At 35.8% G+C, this 19,871-nt stretch overlaps 1 protein-coding gene across 2 annotated transcripts in view; it reads right to left on the bottom strand.

Moving 5' to 3' along the window:
• LOC140166107 (synaptotagmin-5-like) overlaps nucleotides 1–19,871 on the bottom strand; it is a 218,228-nt gene that overhangs the window by 106,350 nt on the left and 92,007 nt on the right. The gene's annotated exons all lie outside the window — the stretch shown is intronic.

Here is a 19,871-nt window from a genome sequence, read left to right on the forward strand (position 1 = left end):
AATCTGCTGATGATATAAACATTGAATTTCTATACACAAATCAAATAATTAAAAACCTGTTCAGGCCTAGACATGCTGTGTTGGTTGTATGCCAGTGGTTAAGTATAATGAATAAAGATATGAGGATTTTGCTTCGATGTTGGACTCATAAATATTTCTTCGAGGTGGTTCCTTGTGGTTAGTCATTACCCTGTTCCAATGATTTAAACCCGGGGATTTAAACATCCTTTAATCAAATCGCAATGTTAATGACACGCCTGTGATTATTTATATATATTACCTAAACAGGCATTAAGGTGGCTGTCAAAATGCAATTATTAACGCACGACAAACAAAAGTATAATTTTTCTTTTAAGGGCTTAATCAGGCATATATCCAAGGTTTTCTTGTTTGAAATACAAGACAAAGAGCCGTTCTGTAAGACCTTTTATATTCAGCAACTTTGATTACACTCCCTAATAAGCTGATATGTACTGAAGTGGCTTCCTTTTCGAAATGGAAGTAGTCTGCATTTGTAACATTGGACAGCCCCCTATGAAATTTATTTTAAGGGGCTTAAGCAAGCAGATATACAATAGTTTCTACGGGTATTTTAATTCAAATACATGCAAAGAGTCGTTCTGTATACGACCTCAACCGCTTTAATACACTCAGTAATCACGGTAATGAGTTGACAGGTACAGAAGTTGCTTCCCCAAATGGATGCCGTGTCACATTAATCTTGTTTCCAGTTTTACCCTTTTGTACAGTATGGCACTGTTATATATTTCAGATCCGTCATTAATATTTGTACCTTTCTGATGAGTTTGAACAGATATCTGTGTTTCTATAATTTATACCAATAATTGAAACAGTTTTTAATATCAGTCGTCAAAGGCTACTCAATGTTATGGCTACAATAATCTGTTAAATTTCTCAATTTCTCATGTCATCAAAGAAAATTGAAAGACAGAAACCGTTGTAGTCCCCTCGAATGCCTTTAATACACTCTGCTGACTGCATGCAGTCTGTGAGTGCGCCATGTAAAGAGGCATCATCGATTTGTCGATTGAATAGTCGCATACGAAGACAGATAAGCTGAGGGCTTAGTATGTTTGGGTTCTCTAAAGGGGCCTCATCAAGATATAGATTTTACTGAAAGCCAACATCGGATACAAGCATTGCCGTAATTTGAGTAATTGCAACTATATTTTCTTTTTTACACAAATATTTCTCAAAAACAGTTTGTAAGATCCCTATTGTCTCGCCCTGAGTGATTTTATTGAATCACGCAGTTGCTTGGATAGAGGCCCTGCATGTGATGTAGTTTATTATTATTTATTAGTATGTTCAACTTTGTTCAATAGAAGCATACACTGCAAAAACGTTGCACAAAAGTTACTGATAATGTTACCAAACGTTGTTGAGTAAACGTTTGTCTACTCGTAGTACGTATTCTTTGCTGCATGGCAACTTTCTTACTGTATTACAACCGGATACGCACGCAAGTTCGAATCCATTGTTTGAAGTCATAAGATAAAAACATAATTTGTAAATGGAAATATTGCCAAAGACAGCTAGATGAATATTCTCTCTAAATAATAAATTTCTTTCAGATTAATTCGATGTCATAAACAGAGGATGCTAGGATCACGAAATACTCTTTTATTTAATTAAGTCTAAAAGTATTTTTGTGTAGAGTTTTTGTAAAAGTTATGTTTTTGTGTGTATATAACCTCGCCCATTTCAACAGAACTCAACCTAAAGCACAGATCCTGGAACAACATTTCTTTCCCTAACCCTTAAAGATGGTACTACCCTGATAAATATTATGACTAATTTTGCATTTTTCTCAAAAAAATAACTACACACTGGTAGCAAAAGTTATGTATATTATAGGGGCAAGGAATTCAATGAGGTAAATTCTAGCGGTACCTCTTTTCTTATCATAAATAACGCATCGCTTGTCTTGAGTCACTGAAATTCCAGTAGTAACTGGATTCCTATAATATACATAACTTTTGTTACCAGTTTGAGAAAAATGCAAAAAGAGTCACAAATTTATCAAGGGGTGTAGTACCACCTGAAAGTCATTATGGGTAGGGTATTCTTATGCTAGTGAGTGTAATAACAAAATTTATTTTCATAATGTTGATTTGCTAATGGCTAAAAACATCAGGCCCGGAGAAATTCCATTTATGTGACCAGCTATTAAAGCTTTCGTGTACGATTTCGGCGAAATTTGCATCTTCTTTGCCAAATATTATAAAATATTATCAGTAAGTTAACAAATTTACTGGTCATTTTACACCAAACTAAAGAAGTCGAATGAAAGAAAACTCACTTACTATCTTAGCCTCTTAACTGTAGTGTTCTATGAGGAATTTAACGTCATAATATGAATTACTATGTTTTCCTAAAAACACAATGAATTTGGCTGAATACAAGTTGTTAAAAGTTCTTCAATAGTGGATAGCTTGACTAATTGTATAAATACAACTTGCATCTTAATGAATACCGGTATCTAATCCCTAATATTTGGATTAGTACATAAAAATGTTTGTTTATAATTACTTTTCACTTTTGGTACAGTTTTGAAAGCAGTCGATTCGATTAAGAGATGAATTTCGACTTTAAAGACAGCAAAGTTGCATTTTTTGTTTTGCTCATCATGACTCTCTCTGGTACGTCCTGACAATGAATGAGCTGATGACACTTTGTCATCATTGACCAATTTAAAACATTGACAAAAAGGTCAGTGTAATATACTATTCTTGCATTGACTGCAATTCTGCATTTTGAAGGGCATACTTTACATAACGGTACTTCGTACCTAAGGGTTTTCAGCCGGTATAGTACATGCTCATATTTACACCCAAATGACTCAAGATAATCGTAGAACTACTCCCTAAGACTAATTTTAGTTTATGCATTCTAATGTTTGGAAAAGACAATGATTTTTCCTTCTTATAAGCAACCATTTACACAACAAAATGAAAAATATAGCAAAATTTCAGCATATAATCAAGATTTTAAATGCTTAGACTTGTTCCAAGTCTTTGATTTTTGTGACTCTATTGTCAGAAAACATGCCGAAAATGCATGTTTTTGGCTCCTTTTTTCAAGAAATCAGTGAACTTTTTCTTTTATCTCCAATTAGGACTAAATTCATTTGGCAGAACCTGATAATATTTGTTTAATCCCCGGGGTTTAATAAAAAAAGAATTATTGCTGTATTTTTCTGGAATGGGGAGTAAACTTTGCGCTCTGCTTTTCAGTGACCATCATACATTGAAGGTGTGTGTGTGGAGGGAGGAGGGGTAAAGCCAAGCATAATTTTTGTCTCGATTTGGTACATTAGTTTCTTTAAAAGCATATACCTAAACCACTGTTTAGGTGATACTATTTCCTCAATTATGCAGACACGGTCATTATTAATAATATGGTTAAGTAATTATCACATGGTGTGAAATATATACTAAGCACATAGCAATTACATAGGAATCGTCCCATATCTATCTGTTCAATACATTATGATGCTCATAAACCCATCACCAATATGATGCAACCATAGTAATTTCCTTCACACTATCTAGAGCACACAGGAAACCTGATAGCTTTCATTATGTTTTGCACCTTTGAAAACAATTTGAATTTAACCAATCATGCTCTCAGTCGAAGATTACCTTTAAAGGTTATGGCTTTTTACATGTTTGCTCTAGTTTAGACAATTATTTCTCAAGAACAACTGAACCATTACTATGCATGTTTTAACTCCCATTTAACACTTACATTCAAACTTATATTGAAGATCTCCAGTGTTTGCTTGAGGAATTTGTTTTTAACATGGCGTCTATGTCGCCTTCATTCAAGTGTTGCGGTGAGAGATTAACCAAATAGATACACACACTACGTGTAAAGGTCTTCTTCGTTTAAGTATGGTATTTCTAGTTCTATTTTCACCCGAAGAAATGTACCAAAGTGCGCCATCCGAGCAGATGGGTGAAATCGTATGTCATTTGAAATGTTAACCACGTTGCGGGACACCTCAAATTAATGTGTAAACCTACGAGGGGCAGATTAAAAACCTCTATAATTGTTAGCTATTGGCACGGGAAACGGTATTACCGGTTTATCCTATTTTCTACTGTGATATGTTAATATGCAAGGTATATCCAATCATTCAATCATACACATTTATAGAGGCGAATTGTAAGGGTTTGTAAAGGCTTCATACATATTATTGATATAGTAACATCCACAGCAGACCTGAATTTGTTTTTGTGCCTTCTTTTGTGCCTTTTAAGCATTGTAGTTTCAACCAATTCACCTGTCACAGTGATTTTTTCATTTCTGCCATTTGCATTTAGTGCATATTTATTAGCAGATTGTCCTGCAGACAACTAAAACGGTTATCGGCACCGCCCGTCAAAGATGACTCAAATCTACGTATTTTGTCACCTCGAGTATACAGTCTGCAAGTACAATCTACCAAAACACGTTTCAAAACGTAAAAAGGGGCCAAGTTTAAAAAATCTTTCCTGTGTGGCTTTTCACCCTTTTTTAAACTTGGTCCCATTCAGTAAAGTGGTACCGTAATAACATGAAGAATGAGCCCTAATTTCTACATGCAACAATTAGGTTTAAGACAGTTCGAAAGCGGTGCAATATGACGTAGGCTATGTATTATCATAAACATTTGAAGGTTTATGTTTCATTATATTGCGTGTTCATAAAGAGTAGTAGAGTATTATATATACTTAGCAAATTGACTGTCTGTCAACCTGTTACATATTATAGGCCCTACATCTGTACATAAGGCGCAGGATCGCACAAGACGATGAAGAATTGAACAAAGTGAGTATTTGCTACTTTTGCTTAAATCAAAATACATTATAACGTCTTTACGGAAAAACTTTAATCAAGCACGAACATTAATTAATTTACTCTACAAAATGAACACTGACAACTAAGAAAACAAACAAGTAGCCTAAAGATGACTTCGTATGGGTCTTTAGAAACTTTCATAAATGGGACCAAGTTTAAAAAAGGGTGAAAAGCCACACAAGCAAGATTGGTTAAACTTGGCCCCTTTTTACGTTTTGAAACGTGTTTTGGTAGATATTAATTCTTTTTTGAGGTAAAAGATATTGCGCGGTAAGTGGTTCTTTGTAGCCATGCGAGGCGAAGTAGTTGGATATCCATATTTCGCGGTTAATGGTTCTTTGTAGCCCTGCGGGCAAACTAGTTGGATATCCATATTTCGCGATGAGTGGTTTTTGAAGCTTCGAGGGCAAACTAGTTGGATATCCATATTTCGCGGTTAGCAGTTCTTTGTAGCCCTGCGGGGCAAACTTGTTGGATATCCATCCGGATATCCATATTTCGCGGTTTGTGGTTCTTTGTAGCCCTGCGGGGTAAACTAGTTGGATATCCATATTTCGCGATGAGTGGTTTTTACAGCTTCGAGGGCAAACTAGTTGGATATCCATATTTTGCGGTTAGCAGTTTTTGTAGCCCTGCGGGGCCTATGTTCGATGTCCTCATTTCGCGGTTAGTGGTTTTTAAACGACCCGTAACCACCCCAATCAGCTGCATGGGGTAAAAGAATTATTTAAAAAAATAATAGATGAACCCTATAGTTTATATATGTATTTTCCTGTCATTTCCTGCAAACCTAATAAAGATATTTTGATAATTGAAAATAGTCTTTATCATAAATCGTATTGAAAGAGTCAACAAGCGTCAGAAATTATAATTTGCCATGGAACTTCGGTCATATTTTATTTGAAATATAACTGGATGTTAGGGTCTGCATGCATGGTATGCATAGTATGATGATATACAGACACTGACCTTTCCCTAAAACTATTAAGCAGCAAGTTGTGTATCACACCCATCATGGGTTCGAACCCCTTTATTGTATTTTATTGTTAAACATGATTAGCGTGATTACTTTTGAATGAGCGGCAGCACACATATTTTGTTTGAGGATAGCTGGATCTATCTCCTTTTCCTCACATCTTCTCTGTAGTACAAAGCTGTCTTTTTATCTAGTGTTTAGACAATGTTTACTCAACCATTGCTATCAATGGATGTTGCCATTTTTGACGACTTCTAACTTTTGAAATGCCCCAAATGAATCAATAAAACCGTGTATAAGATATTTGCGGGGATATTTGGGCGCGATTACAAAAAATTAGAAAATAAATGGGCACTTCTGGGTTGGGTATCTATAGAGGCCCTGCATGAAATTATTGATTGGCGCCAAACAAAGAATTTGAACCGGTGTCCTTCACCGTAGTTATGGCGGAGTACAGTCCATTCAATCAAATGTTGTCATCAACCTATTTGATCGTAGTGCAGGGTTATGTGTGTGAGACGAACTGTCACAGTAGATTGCAATCATGCTTTTGTTGAATGCATTTGAGTAGTCTGCCATATTTACGGGATGATACGTCACATGCAATGCCTCTATAGATTCTATAGAATTTAAGTATGATATATTTTCGATGGTAATATATTTTCACTTTCAAAGTTTGTAGTTTTCATAATTGCAATTTCTGAATATTATATAAAAGGTGGGAATAAGTCTATAAATGAAAGAGTATCGGATCATTTTGAATGTTAATAAATACGAAACGCCGGCTGTAGACACCAGCAATATCAGGGATTGCCGCGATTCCTGCAGTAGCTTTTATGAATAGAATACAATAGTGGATACAATAGCGGATACAATAGCGGAACAATAGAGCTCTCTTACGGGCAAATAAACCTCGTCGCGTTTTGCTAAATTTCACTTCTTCTTTTCATGAACTAACCGTTATTTCATTAAGTAACCGTTATTTTTAAAACTTGGCAAAACCTCGACGCGAGGTTTTTAATATGTTCCAAGTCGTTCGTAGTCTTCAATGTTGCTCTCCTTTAACAAACCAGAGAAACCTTGATCCAAATGAATGACCAACTATAACGAAACTAAACGGGCTAAAGAATTTTTTTTAAATGATCATTAAGGGAGTTGCAATGAGCGTGAACCTGGTTTGGATGCAGAGGGAGTGTGCCTGTAACAGACACAGCCACCAGAAAAGGACCAGCTCAGATCGCGCGCCAAATAAGTCCAGAAATTTCATTTTTTTCTCAGCCTTGCAAAAAATAGGCAGAGGTGGGAATCGAACCCGGGACCTCCGTGTTGTAAAACCTACTGCGTTACCACTGAGCCAACTGACAATTAGCTATGAGAAGTTTGATAGTAATCCTTGATATTGCTGAATAGAATAAATCAATACTGATAGGTCTATTTATCTAATGTACGATGCTATTCAAATTGGCCTATAAACTAGGAATATAATGTGAAATGACTATCAATCGATCAATCAATCAAGTTGTCAAGTTATCAACAATCAATAATAAACCGACGTAGGCCTATCATGGAATATTACTAACTAGGCCTACTAACTAATATACCAAATAAATAAAATAAATAAATAAGTCAGTAAATAAATAAATAGGCATAGGCCTAAATAAATAAATAAATACAGAATGCAGAATGCAGTTAGTATTTTAGTTGCAAAATTCCAAACATTCTATTCACACATTCTATTATAATTTTCTGCTATACACGCAAAGGACCTGTGCCTTTAATATGTCCGCGCCTAATCAATAATGAGTCTTTCACCATGCTCACACACCATGTTAAACTATTGTATCCCTGGAGTATTATCTACTGACCAAGTCCTAACACCTCAATGAAATGGATGCTATAACGTACCCAATCAAGCGAACATATCAAGGTCATATCAGGGCGTTATACAAAGAATGGTCAAAGGTCAACGTTTCCAAAGAAGTATAGTAATAGATGTAGACACAAGCTTTCGTGCGGGAAAATAAACACATAGTCGTCAGTCGTGTGGTTTTATGAGATTTGATACGGCGCTGAAGTCTAATGGCTGTCCCAAAATCAGTACCAGACCCGGTTTCCAGACGGCAATGTGTGTGTTGTTACAAGGAAGGCAAACTCAAATTATCAATAAGTGAACCACATAGAGGAATACGACATCTATCGTGAGCCAATCTGCATTCTGTTGCCTGCAAAAGCCGACGATCAGGTAAAAATTCTGAAAGCAGCGTTACTAGATATTTTCGTTAATTTCATGATACGTGTAAAACGCATTGAAAACGCCAAATTGCAGTCATAAAATATATAATATTAGTAAATCACCCAATCGAATGTTAACGTAGGTATGTGGAAAATAACTGCAATAACAATAACAAACTATGTGCCCAAAGAGTTGTCTTTGGCATGTCGCTTTTTTGAAATATCACCAAAAATATCAAATTTTGGAAAAACGCCCCAAAATTTAAAACAAACACGAACCTTCCAAAATAAATATATATTAGCACTCGGCGGCCCAGTCACTACCTGCCGCTGTGATTTGGGGTAACTCATTGCTTCCCCTCTCCAGATACCGGTACTTTAAGGTCGCTCATACCCCAGCCCTTAACTGACATCATTATAATTATTTTATGTTTCAATCAAATTTGCCGTAGAAGTAGTGATGTAACAGGATTAATTACCATAGCGATTGCCTTACACTATTTTTTAATGTATTGTCATGCACTAGACGTTACGCCGTTCCACTGCATTGCACATGGATTATCAAAGAACAGGGATAAAAACCTGGGTTGTAATTTCATTTTCACATCATGCTGATCACTCGCACCTTTAGTGTCTATTATTGCACACATACACCGGTGATGAGTGCCGCCTGCTTACAGTGCGGGGCAATACATTCAAAAATAATATAATTAATCCTGTTACATCACTACTTCTACGGCGAATTTGGAGTAACCTATCAGTAATCGAGGAGTTCATGAAGAGATCAAAGTATGCTTGTGTTTATTCAATTCACTATTTGTAACAATAGTCATGATCCATCAGATCCAATGCCCTCTATCCTTAATCAAACTGGTCGATCGTTTGGAATATATTATAACAATTTATAGAATTTCAATTTAGTTGATCTACCATTACCTTTGATCAAGAGGGAACGTGATATATTGAAACAAACAAAAAACCCAAATTAGTAGCGCTGCCACTGAGATAACAGAATATTGAGAATGTAGCGCGCGCATTACATTTTGCACATTAGAATTTGTTTTCACTTTTCAAAGAAAAAAACCCAAAAACGGAAAAATCACAAAAAAATAATATAAAACACTAATGGAGTAAACATTTACACAACAAACGAGCGTAGTGAAAAACTACTGGAGAAAACATCACACATTTTTTAATACTTTTTTAATCTTCAGATTGAAAGGGCTCATATATATTCTTGAATATGAAGAAATGTGTGGGGGTGTGTGTGTGTGTGTGTGTGTGTCGGAGAGACTCACTGTAAATTCCTATTCTAATTTGCAGCAAAAAAAAGTTTCGCATTGGACTTTTTTAACCCGCTACAGGAAACAAACATGTTGGTTTTTTTGCCTAACTGCTAATTATTTATCTACATTTATGCCATGCAAAATCTTAAAATAAGGCCCAAAAGTGCTTACATGCTGAAAATTACAGTGTCATTATTGTTAAAGCATGCAAATGACTTAAGGCTATATGATCTTTTGTCAAAACCTGTCCTCAAATTTGATTCAGGCTGGGGACATTGAAACATTCGTTTCCCAAAACTATGGCTTGGCCCCAGGCACACCGACATCGCCTGGCTAATAATTATTTGGTGCAGCAGTGACATTAAAATGAATACACGGGATCGATACACGTGAATTGCTATGCACGATTTTGATATCAGACGAAAATCTTCGGATACTGAGTTAGAAAATGATGAATATCTCCCGTAAATGAATTTTTCTCAAGAAACCAGATGTGGTCTCATACACTTGAAAATACGTGTTGAACAGATATTATAGTCGTTAGCGTGCGCTTTGAAAATTGGCCGTGCGCTTTGAACTCAAAATTTGACCAAGACTCTCAATTTTATATTGCGTTGGTCTTGTATGGACTACAGCGCGCAGCAGGCTATAGCGGCACTCACTCAAGTGGAGAGAGTATAACCATTGACCGCAATGTCGTATACAAGCTTGCTCACAGAGCGAGAAATCAATTACCCCGTCTATGTCAGTAGCCTTAGTCAGGTCACTTCGCTAATAATATGCATCTCATAAGGTCCGAATAAAATGGTCATGGGTGGCTGTGGATTCAACCTACCATGGCGATTTCTACTATGAAGATATCGGGGCGATGTCACTGTGCCAGGTGCTCAATCAGGACAATAAATAACCGTAAATCCCAATATGTTGGGTTAAAAACCTAATATCTTAGGAATTTTGCCTTATTTTCCCTCCACCTCGGAAAAAAATCCTGATGCTACCACTGGTTGTTATTAGAAATTAGAATTCTGCATTATTCGTCCTCCATTTAATGCTATGATGTATCAGTGGCGGTGTCATAAACTCTGGTAAACCTGGATAGCATTCAACCATATAAATAATCATTATCCTAGACTTAATAGGTGGTGCAAAAGGTGGAAAAAAGTGATGGCATAATGAAATACATTTGATGACAGCCCTCAGCACTGTTTGCTAATGCGTCGCAGTTAATGCATGTGTTAATTTTCCTACAGATATGTAGCCAGGACTTTAATTTCCGCCATGACAAACCCAATTAAGTTCCACCAAATTTGAAACATCAACATAGATTCGGATAATGTAATAGCATTTGCCTGACATTTAAATTACATGAACCGGGCGGTGCCATTTATTAAAAATAAGTAAAATGCACTATTTTGCCGCAGACATAAAATGTAATATAAATCGTTACGGCATTATTATCCTTAAAGTGAGATTGAATGTGATGTCATAATAGTAACCCAATACCCGAGCACCGATAACATTATTACGCACGAGGTTGGGATATTGAAATTCAATGTTTGTAATGGTGTCAAATCCTTTACCCTGCAGTCGTTTAGTGAAAAAGCATAAATAAACATATTGAGGGTTAAGTGAAAGAAGGTCTTATCTGCAAATAGCTGCCACATAGACATTTGACATTTCTTTATTCTATATTGTACATATCTAAAAAAATACTACACCCGGCAGCTATTGCAGGTGGGGCCGTCTTACGCTGAACGCTCGATATATTTGGTCGTCTAGGTAAGTTTAGATTCAGGGTGTAATGAAATGGGCTGGATAATAACCTCAACTAGCGAAAAGATAAAATTTCACCAAATGAGGGTTTTTTTAAACAACATTTAAAACATTAACACCAAATTTGAAAAGGGCATGAAAAAGTGTATTCAATGAGTATAAACAAATATACTTACAATTGATTCCTTTTATAAGCAGACGATTTTTTTCTGTGAAATGCTTAAAGCAGAATATTCACGCCTACGCATTTCATTGATTTCGCTCAATTAGATATAGCAAAATAAATATCATTTCATGTTCTAAGCTAAGTGGTTTGATGGCTTGAGTGGTTTGATATTTATCATTTATAAAGCGATATAAGTTTTATTTTTTCATGATTAGTACTAGTAAACCCTTACGCTATACTTGAAACGTATATCTTTAAAAAATGAACAAAATGCACTAACATACAAGAAAAGTTTTATGGAGTGGTACTCTATAGAACTTTGCATCTTGTTTTTAAGCTGGAGCTGGAGAGGGTAAATTAGTACAAAAATTAAACCATTATTTATTATTGCCATTGAGTGCGTTGTAGACCTAGTATATAAGCCCTTTTGGGCCTGATATTAGGCACAATGTCCCAATAAAGCCCTTTTTGGAAGCTCGAAGACTTTATATGTACAGTCTCTCTAAAAACAGTTATATATGTCTATATCCCACCGAGAATACGGTTCAACCGAAATTGTTATTTTGCCCCGACCCAGAAAGCTGGTTACATCCCTGAATCACGGTTGTTTGATGTGATTATTTATTGAGTTTTCCAACAAAACATTATATAATGTTCAATTCTAGACCTGAATAATACCAACAACTATCATACTAATAAACAGTATATACACATTATATTTTGTAGCAATTGCTGTAATTGTTATTCTATAAACTGTACATTTGTGCGCAAATTGAGGGCGCTATTTACATATATTTTAAATTTAAATTAGCCAAATAATATGAGTTGCACCTTACATTTCTGTTTTTTGAACATTCCCTTGTCATTTTGCTGACGTTCTAATATCATTATACACGTGTCTACCTCTTGTAAAGATGCAAACAAATGACCCAGTTTTATATGCCATCAAACAACCGTGGAATGAAGACTCATCGTATATTTTTATCTAAAATTTGAATGGCATACATAACGATAAGTCAGGTGTCATTTCATTAGAAATTTAGAAGAATCAAAAGCGTCATATCAATTAATGAATCTTGACATCATTCATAACGTCCGCCAACTAATGGTATAATTTATCGGTGACGGTTTCATAACACCTGGTAAACCTAGACAGCATTCAACCACTAAAATTCATTATCTTAGTAATTACATAGTGCAAAAGGTGGTGAATGTAACATAAGATAAAATACATTTTAATGACATTTTGAATTCTTCGAAAAATATGTAGTCAGGACTTTAATTTCCGCCATGGTAAACCCAATTATGCTCCGCCTAATTTGACACATCATGATAATGAAAAAATATGTAATATCATTCACCTGAAATTAAAAATACATGAACTAACCGTGGCACTTATTACAAATAAGTAAAATGCACTATTGTTTATAAATCGTTCCGGGGGGGCTTCGAAAAAAAAATTGTACAGGGATGTGCCACGCAAACTTTCGGACGCTGACTTTCTCTATACCTATTTTTTTTCTGTTTTTGCCACCAATCAGTGTACCAATTTTTCACAAAAGCACCCAGATTTGCCATAATCGGGCGATTTTATGGGGACTTTTGACCAAATTCGCCCAATTGGTCTCCACTGAAAACCCACCCATCGATATACCGAAATCGCTTAAAGGGTATCCCAAACCGCACATGCCCGTTTACCTTCAACCTGGAAGAACCCCTTGGAAATCGTTACCCCATTATTATCCTTATAAGTGTGATTGAATGTGATGTTATAATAGTAACCAAATACCCTAGCACCGATAACATTATTACGCACGAGGTTGGGATATTTAAATTCAATGTTTGTGATGGCGTCCTTTACCCTGCAGAAAAGAGCATAAATAAATATATTGAAGGTTAAGTGAAAGAAGGTCTTATCTGCAAATAGCTGCCACATAGACATTTGGCAATGTCTGTATTCTATATTGTACCCGGCAGCTATGGTAGGTGGGACCTTCTTACACAAACATTTCGATAAATTTGGTCTTCACCGTAAGTCTAGATTCATGGTATAATGATAGGGGATTGGTATAACACCTCCACGCGCAAGAAAATAAAATGTCATCCAAAATGTATTGATTAACAAAATTCAACACTTTGTAGTTTTCTTACGATTGAAAGCAGCATGAAAAGTATATTTAATGAGTACAATATTCTTAGCATTTGTTTATTTATTGTTGAAATAGACTCAAAATTTATTTTCTTTAAAGCAGACGGTTTTTCTTGGAAAATGCACAAATGCAGCATTCGATATTCGCGCCTGCCTACGCACTCCATTACTTTTGCTCAATTACTAACAAAATAAATGTGATTTCATGTTCAAAGCTAAGTAGTTTTCTGATTGCTTGAATGGGCTTACATTGATATAACGATATGGGTTTTAGTTTTCAAGATTACCACTGATAAACCTTTACCATACACTTAAGAGTGAAATATATATCTTTTAACATAATAAGTAAAATAGGCTAAAAAAATGTTTATTAAGTCTAGAGAAGGAAGTCATTAAAAATTGAAATGCTGTGTTTTCTGCCATTGAGGGCGTTGTAACACCTCAGTATGTAAGCACTTCTGGTCATTATTTTAAATAAATATCTCAATCAATATTTTTCTCTAAATTTTGAATGGCATAAAATGCCGAAAGATCTGTGTTTATCATTGGAGATTTAAAATAAACTGTCCTGCAATTCTACTTCATAGAATAAAAGCGATATGGATAAATTACGAATCTTAAAAAATGCCTTGGCATCATTCATAACGTCCGCCCTCTACGGGTATAATCTATCGGTGGCGGTGTTAAACAATCTGGCAAACCTGAACAGCATTCAACCATAAAAAATGAATAATACCTTCTTTGTTGTGCAAAAGGTGATGAAAGTGATGGTACAATAAAACACATTTTGATGACAGCCCTCAGCACTGTTTGCAAATGCGTCGAAGTAAATGCATGTGTTAATTTTCCTAAAGATATGTAGTCAGGGCTTTAATTTCCGCAATGACAAACACAACTATGTTCTACCAAATTTGTAACGTCAACATATATTCTGATAATGAAAAAAGTGTATACTAAGTATTCTGATAATGAAAAAAGTGCATATAAACTGCTCAAATAAAGAAAGTCCGCAGTCATGTAACCCATTCTACATCAAAACCTGATCTTGTTGTGACAATTTGATTGATAAAGTCGTGTGCAGGATCTTGTTAGCTCCAATTTGATACCAAATTTGCTACCCAAAACTCTAAATTCACAGAGATTGATACCTGTATATGAAATTTGGTGCATTTTCAAAAGTTGCAAATTAAAAACGGAGCACGCGGATCTGTAGGTGAATGGCAGAGTACGACCATTGACATAGCCCGAAACAACCGCTAGGTCATATCGATCGCATCGTGCCCTAGTATTCATCAGTAAAGCACTGTAACAATCCATGCGTTTTAAATTAACAATTGAATAAAGCGCGCACTTCGGATAGTCGACATGGGTTCATCGTGGGCAAACAAGCTTGACCACATTGACACGCTAAGCAATTTCGACCGCGTGTATCGTTTTGATTTGCAACTTTTGAAAATGCACCAAATGCCATAAACTGGTATCACTCCTTGTTACTGTTGAGTGTTTGGTAGTAAATTTGGTATCAAATTAGAGCTAACAAGATCCTGCACACGACCGTATCAATCAAATTGCCATAACAAGATCAGGTTTTGAAGTAGGACGAGTTACATGACTGCGGACTTTCTTTATTTGAGCAGTTTATGATAACTTTCCTCTGATATTTAAATGACATGAACGGGCCGTGCAATTTGTTAAAAAATAAGATTTCATAAAATGTAATATAAATCATTAAAGCATTATTGTCCTTATAAGTGTGATTGAATGTGATGTCATAATAGTAACCCAATACCCGAGCACCGATAACATTATTACGCACGAGGTTGGGATATTGAAATTCAATGTTTGTAATGGTGTCAAATCCTTTACCCTGCAGTCGTTTAGGAAAAGAGCATAAATAAACATATCGAGGGTTAAGTGAAAGAATGTCCTATCTGCAAATAGCTGCCACATAGACATTTGACAATTCTGTATTCTTTATTGTACACATCTAAAAAAATACTACACCCGGCAGCTATTGCAGGTGGGGCCTCCTTACGCTGAACTCTCGATATATTTGGTCGTCTAGGTAAGTTTAGTTTCAGGCTAAAATGGGCTTGATAATAACCCCTCAATTCGCGAGAAGATAAAATTTCACCAAAGTTGTATTTTTTCCAAACCTTTGTAGTTTCATAACCACATTTAACAGCAGCGAGAAAAAGTGTATTCAATGAGTACAATCAAATATAATCAAAACCGATTCCTTTATAAGCAGATGATTGTGTCTTTGAAATGCTTATAGCATTATTCGCGCCTACGCATTCCATTGATTTCGGCCAGTTAGATGTAACAAAACAAATCTCTGCATATATTGTTTTTAACAAATAAATCCATGCATATATTGTTTTCTAAAAAGCCAAGTGGATTGATAGCTTGAGTGGTTTTACATTTATATAACGATATAGGTTTTATTTTTCATGGTTAGCATTATTAAACCCTAAGGTCCGTATGCACAAAAGAGTTAGACTGGGTCTAAAGTTAGACCTGGTCTAAGTGGAATTTAATACCAGGAGAAAGGACATTTTCCTTTACATTTTCTTAAGTTCTTTTGTATTATTTTTGAACTTTGCATTTAAATCTTTAAAATTTGCTAGCTACTTTAGGAAGGAAATAAGAGTAAAGGTCCATTGCTGGTGGAACTAAATTCTGCTTAGACCAGGTCTAACTTTAGACCCGGTCTAACTCTTTTGTGCATACGGACCTAATGGTATACTTATGGGTACAAATATATCTATTATGAAAATAACGAGCAAAATAGACATAAAGGATATAGACATAATGCAAGGAGTTATATCACGTGTAAATGGCTCTTGCTGGCTGACATCACCCCGTTGTCACATTTTAGCTCGCTTCGTAGCGATCAAAAGGACTTTTATGGATTCGCTTAGTAGCGTCGATCAGGTACCTGTTTTGCCCGGCGTACCTGTTTTGCCCGGCGCAGAGCATTAGTACTAGGACTAGGGGTTGGATTATGATTAGGGTTAGGGTTAGGGTTAGGATTAGGGTTAGGGTTAGGGTTATTCATTGGTAATATACTAGTAATAGTAATAGTAATAGTAATAGTATACCGTGTGCGCGCGATTTATTCCGCAAACAATAAGTATAATAAATAGACGGCTTTCTAGCACAACCACTTGTAGCATAGTGTGTTGTGCCTCGAATATGGATCGATAGGTTGCTGGTTCGAACCCCGGTGGATGCTTGGTAGAATGCTAGGTGCGCTTGTTCGGGTACCCGTCGGATATCGTGAAAATGTGACAAGAGGCTGCTGACATGTATCTTTGATATAGAATGTTCATCTAATGAAATATTAGAATATATAGTACCCTAAATATACCTAGGCAAATGTTCGATCGCATTAAGTTAAACATTGAAGGGATGGATATGTTATAAGGTCCGAGATACCTATTTCTTAAGGGCATGCTTAATAGCCTTAACAGTGGAATTTTATTTTGAACACCTCCAATGATTTCTGTAATTTGCTGTGTTGCATGTTGTCCCATACGCACACAAATGGAAAGAGGGCGCGAATCACCTTACGTAACTGTGATACTGACGAGCTTTGGGCTCAATGATACGAATGCACATCCTATGCATGCCAGATAAATTTCCGACAGGCAAAATTTTATGAAATCCTAACAGCATGCGCCCAACTTCAGTACTCCCTTTCTATCATGTAATGTGTGTGTGTGTGTGAGAGCGAAAAATTCGAGCTCTACTCTAGTCAGAGAAACCAACAATCACATACGTTGCACTCTACGTCATCGCATGCAGCTGAAAGCCGAATTGCGATTGGCCGTAGCATAAATTATGGGTGGGACAATCCTCTTTGGGATAATATTTTAAATCGTTATCCAATCATGGATCAGGGATTATAGATTGACAGATGACGTATAGTGCGACGTATGACGGGAAATCCTGTGTTACCGTATAAATTATAGCCAACTACTATAGCGGAAAGCGAAAGGCACGCGTCATGCAAAGGAAAGTGAATATTATACCTTAAGGTACAGCAACGGTGAAGTATTAGTTGAACGTCTGCCTAGATTTTTTGGATGTAAACTGATGTAAGTGTGCTCTTACGATAACTATGAATCTTTGAACATAATGTAAGTTTCCTAATTTTTAACTGACGCCATTTTCCGTCGGGACGACGAGAGAATTCACAGTGAAAGCAGTAAAATTAGGTCATATACCTCAGCGGAAGAAATTAAAGTAATCTTATTGAAGTGTATAAATATAAGTGAAAAATGATTAAGGAAATAATCTACTACCCTATAATAAGCCTAAAGTGGTTTGCGAACCTAATACCTACCTAATACCTATATAGCTTGAAGGTATTCAGAAGGAAAATCTATAAACCCCTACACAATATCAGGTAATCTTTCCTTTATACCTAGTCAATGATTATGAATAACGATGAGTATATATTGATGTTAAATATGCTAACATATTTGTTCGACTAAATTTATATTATCAATTTACATGTTGAATAAATTGATTACTTAAATGCATCAGTGATATCAGAGAAAGCATACAAATGTTTGGGGGAACAACTTATTTGACGAATGTTAAGTATTCTAATTAGTATTTCACATGAAAAGCTAAACCTCTCAAACATTGACTATAAGGTCAAATTTACCCTATTAATTAGGTCGCTCTCGGACAAACTAAAAACATCAACATTGGGTCTTTTAAAGTTCCTGATTTTGATTCCTGGTCACGTGGTTTCCCATTATCGTACAGCTAAAAGTTCTCCGGTTGAACACTTGAAGAAAGTGTTTTCGGCTTAATATTTAGTTTCATACGTAATCATCCAGCTGGTTGCTACGCCTGTTGGGCCTTATTTATCCAAGGCTTCCAAAACGGGCAACTAAATCCACTGGTGATTTACTACCACTCGTAAGCGCGACGCATATATTACTGTCTATGACCTAAGATGAAATAGCGACCGTTCAAAGCGAGTGGGATGGCAAGTGTCATATTTTTTTAAAGTTTTAGTCATTTAACTAAATGACTGCAGTGTACTTCTTTATATTAGCAAATTGATCTTGGAAAAGAGTCAAAGAAGATAACAACTGCATTTATATTTCCACAGATCTTGTGGTTCTAGAGTTAATATATCGAAACGAAGTTTGGAGCGTTTCCCCCTCCCAAGAAGAATCATGCAAACGTCGTGAAAACGATACCCCTAATATCAAATATTGGTATCGCCTTTATAGAACCCATACTATTCGTATATGTCAGCTTTATTTGTCTCAATATTTGAGTTCAAATATCGCCAGATCATGTTCCTCTCAAACCCGCCTTAAAGACATGTCTTATCGCCTGCGTAAAAAGCTAATTTTACTGTTCAATCGCTGTCGACAAGCGATACCTAACATCTTTTTGTAATTAAATAACGAGATGAAGATTTTCAAAGCCGAAGATGAGCTACATTGGCGAGAAACTAATAGTAGCGACTGCATTGGCGAGTTATTTAAATCTTGCACTTCCCCTTCTGTGGTGGAAACACATGAGAGGGTCAAGTAATGGTCCTTCAAAAGTTTTGAAAGCAGTTACTTAAAAGGTCACCTTCCCTCATCTTTCAGTTGAGACACACTAGCTGGTTCAACAGACAGTCCTTCACTGATGTCAATTACTATGATTAGGAAAAACAAATGAGCGACATGTCCGAGAAAAACCGGGTTTTACTTCGTCCAACCGGGACTTCGTGACTTAATGGCACACCGGGAGGAATATCATCTCAAAAAAGAATAATAAATATAATGTGGATTCAGAATTCTCAGAGGTTCAACTCTTGCGTAGGCTCAAAACTAGCTTCAGGAAATCGGATATGCACTTGGACCTTATTATCGATTTAAAAGGGACCTAGTGGGAGCTTATAGCATTATAGTGGGCACTGAAATTATCACTGTCTGTGCGGCTGTTTCAATAAATTAGACAGGTCAAAAGAAAATGCAAAAATATTTGTCATATATTGTTTTGAACACACTTCGTTTGGATAAAATATTGCATCGCAGGAGCTCGTTATTTGTTGTTGGTTTTTGTGTTCACCCCACATTTACTCTAATAACTGGGTGTCTTTTAAATTAAAGATTAATCCGTCAAGCTTGTAATTTTTTCTGCCTTTTTGTGGTAATTTTTATTCTATAAACTGTATATTATTTGTGTGCATATTGAGGGCGCTATTTATATATAATTTTAATTCATTTATCCCAATAATATGAGTTATTTCTTTCACTTCATGATAAAAAGTAGTTTGAAAATTTACACACTATATCTTACTCATTTGTATGGTGTTTTAATGCCATTATACAAGTGTGTACCCCTTGTAAAGATAGAAACAAGATTTAAGATAAATAGCGCCATCAGTGTTAAACTTTG

The sequence above is a fragment of the Amphiura filiformis genome, chromosome 12 (assembly GCF_039555335.1).
Source record: "Amphiura filiformis chromosome 12, Afil_fr2py, whole genome shotgun sequence".
Lineage (NCBI taxonomy): Eukaryota > Metazoa > Echinodermata > Ophiuroidea > Amphilepidida > Amphiuridae > Amphiura > Amphiura filiformis.